A 3778-nucleotide genomic window follows, 5' to 3' on the forward strand; every position below is an offset into this window, starting at 1 on the left:
TAGAACTCGTCAGTGGAATTAGATTCAGAATATTAGATTAACTTAAGAGTTATGTTATCAGTAGTAGTAGTAGTAGTAGTAGTAGTAGTAGTGTGCAAAAGGAAATATCTACCTATATTTTAGTAAAATATTAGAGCAAGTAACTTCCTACACCGACATTTAATTATAGGCAGACTGCTACAAACTGTTTTACAAATGTACCTTGAAACGATCTAGCCAAGACAAAATTCATGGCAGTCTTGTGGCACCCCTAGGCGCTGTCCGTGGCACCCCAGGGTGCCGCGGCACCCAGTTTGAGAACCACTGCCATAGACCTTCGACTTTTTGTCTCGCAACAGACTCGTAGACGGCGATCGGTCTATAGACGTGTCTACGTAGACAACGCTAGACACGTCTCAGAGACCAAATCGCACAACATGGTCTACAAGTGAGTACTAGGTTTAACACTAATTAAAGACAGATTGCATATATATATATATATATATATATATATATACATATATATATATATATATATATATCTATGTATATATATATATATATATATATATATATTTGTGTGTGTGTGAGTGTGTTTGTGTGTATGTGAGTTTCAGTTTGGCTCTTTTCCACATATGGGCAGTTTTTCGTCTTGCCAATCAAAATAAAAGTAAAAAAAAAAAAAAAAAAAATCTACATTGCCTTTTATTAGGAAGAACTGGCTTCCTGGTGCTTTTAGCACGCAGCCACGCCCTGTACTGGAAATCGCGCTGTAGAATAACAATTAATCTTTGACCATAAGGTGCGCACGCAGGAGGGCCGAGGAAGTGAAAGTTCTAAGTGTCAGAGGTCCTGGTTTTCTGTTATTGCCATTGCAGGGAAACTATTCTAAACTTATTTTTACCCTACAGTCAGTCAATATTGTAATTCTTCATTAATATAATTTTTATTAGTAACAGAAGTAATGCCATCGTTATCATCATCATCATTGTCGTTATACCCATTACCATTCTTAATCTTATTATCATTATGATATATTCGTATCATTGTCAGAGCCAGGATTATCATCATATTACAAATATTATTTATAGCATTATCATATCATTCTATTATATATTTCGTTATTTTTATCATCATCATTATCAACAGCTTTTGTATTATGAAAGTTTTTAATACACTGCTTTTATAATCATCATAATTTAAGATATTATTCTCTTGTTTTGTTATTGTTAATGATGTACTGGTGCTGTATAATTGTCATCTTTGCTGATGTTGTTTTGTTTCATCAACACAAATATCAATGTCATGATAATAAATACCATCATTATTGTTATCATTATTGATATTCCAATCCCATCTTCATTAATATAATGTCTAACTACATTAACAGTGCTGTTGTTATTACTTTGTAATTATTACAACTATTATAAGTAACATTATTATTACTGTTCATATTATCACGACCAGCATTGCCTTTGCGGTAATCATGATCATTATAACCATCCTTTTTCATTGCTTTAATTTTCATTATTACTGATAATCACCTTCCTCGGGCCTTTAATCAACGTCATTCGTAACTCCGGTTCTTTTTGCATGATGATTTTTTTATTATCACCATTATCATTACCATTATCGTTGTTATTGTCATCATCATCATTATCATCATTGTTATTACTATCATTATTATTATTATCTTCATTATCATCATCACTATCATCACCAAAATCATCATCGTCGTCGTCGTCATGATTAACATCACCATCATCGTCATCATCGTCGCCATTATTGTTATTTTACCGTTGTCATTTTTACTACCATTGTAAGTATTAATACCATTAAATTGATGATGTGATGATTAAGCTAGTGGCGATGATAATAGTGATGGTATTAACACTATCATTATTGTTATTCGATCTATCGTTACCCCTAAATTGGCGAATGCTTCGTATGCAATTGCCTTGTAATTTGCATTTATTGCATCAAGGTGTAGCTTTCGTACTGTGACTCGACTAGGTTTGAAAGTCAAAGACTCTCACCTTTCAAGGAATGCAAATCCAAACTTATTTTTTGTTACTAATCTAGAGAGTTGCTTTTTGCGCTGTGCAGAAATGCATGGGGAAGGCAACCAACCTAACTGGTAGGTAATATTCATGGACTAACTTCTACTGACATCGGAATTATCTCTTGTTTCCTAGTCCGGATCAATGTGATATAACTCATCCAAGAAATACCTTGTTGTGGTCAGAGTTTACAGCCGCATTAAAACGACTTCACTTATTCTGATATTGCAGAACTATATTGTCATTTGCACACTGATGTAATGATTATATTTATCAAATGTCTTGTTGAAACGCAGAATTCGTATTCATACGTGGATTTTGAAGAAAATACTTCCAGCATTAACATCAACGTAAATTATGAAAATATGAAAATTATGTAAAGGTACAGAGGAAAATTTGAATTTCTTCTTTTAATTCAGTAAATGCCCTGCCCATAACGTGATCAAACTGCTAAGAGCAAATGTTCAATATATATATATATGCCCCGCCGCGGACAGCTGATTCCCAGTGAGAGTCGAGGAACCCTGTGCTCAACACCTTCAGTAAGCAAGGTAGAGTTTCTCCAAGTGCTTTCTAGACAGAGGAAGGGAGGGGCGCGAATGAGAGACTGCGAGATCCCCTTTCCCAAAGGCCATATTTCAGTTCTGTTGAACGTGTGTGTGTGTGTTTATGTGTGTGTGTGTGTGTGTGTGTGTGTTTATGTGTGTGTGTGTGTGTGTGTGTGTTTATGTGTGTGTGTGTGTGTGTATGTATGTATGTATATGTATGTATGCATTTGTGTGTGTGTGTGTGTGTGTGTGTATACATATATGTATATATATATATATATATATATATATATATATATATATATATATATATATAAACATATATGTATACACACACACACACACACACACACACACACACACATATATATATATATATATATATATATATATATATATATATATATATATATATATATATATATATACATATATATAAACATATATGTATATACATATATATATATATATATATATATATAGAGAGAGAGAGAGAGAGAGAGAGAGAGAGAGAGAGAGAGAGAGAGAGAGAGAGAGAGAGAGAGGGTAAGACTGTTCTGCTATCACTTCCATTTCGTTCATATCCATGCACTAAACAGGAAGATGTATAGCATTACCCAGCCTCCATATATTACCGTCAGTACGTCTTCTTGATTTTCATACAGTGACGGCATGACAAAAGATGTCAATTTAGTGATCTCGCAAAGGAAACTCATTATTACAAAGATTTCAGCAATATCCAGGGTTATCAAATGACATGATTCCCAAATCCGAGAGACGATGCCCTTCTGCAACACTTTAAAAAGATTTAATGGCAACGTCGGTCAAGCCAGAGCTTCCTTCCTTATAATGGGGAGTGGAAAGTTGGTGGTCTTGTCCTAAATGTGGTTGTAATTGAAACATTTATTCTTGTGACCTTCAGGTGTAGAATTTGTTGTTTTAAACTGAATTCATTATGCAATATATGCATCACAGACGGTATAAACAGAGAGCTGATTTTACAAAAGGAGAAACGAAGAGTACCTATATGAACATGAATCACTGAATCATTGTAAACACAGGCTAACTAAGAGATAAATACCTTGTTAAGAAAACGGAGGTTGTTTGGGAATGACTTCTTCATGTTGAGGATTACGAAATGGGATTGCACGATATCCACTTCTAGATGGATATTAATTCTTTATTTGCCCT

General features: G+C 33.9%; 1 protein-coding gene across 1 annotated transcript in view; it reads left to right on the forward strand.

Moving 5' to 3' along the window:
• Positions 1–2552: 2552 nt before the first annotated feature.
• Positions 2553–3778, forward strand: part of LOC122249204 (solute carrier family 22 member 13) — a 14264-nt gene continuing 13038 nt past the window's right edge. The window contains exon 1 of the mRNA XM_043009887.2: positions 2553–2590. The gene's annotated coding sequence lies outside the window, so the exon portion shown is untranslated. The remainder of the gene's footprint in view (positions 2591–3778) is intronic.

Source organism: Penaeus japonicus, unplaced genomic scaffold, assembly GCF_977035675.1.
Source record: "Penaeus japonicus unplaced genomic scaffold, GWHDUDI00000001_assembly GWHDUDI00000009, whole genome shotgun sequence".
Taxonomy (NCBI): Eukaryota; Metazoa; Arthropoda; class Malacostraca; order Decapoda; family Penaeidae; genus Penaeus; species Penaeus japonicus.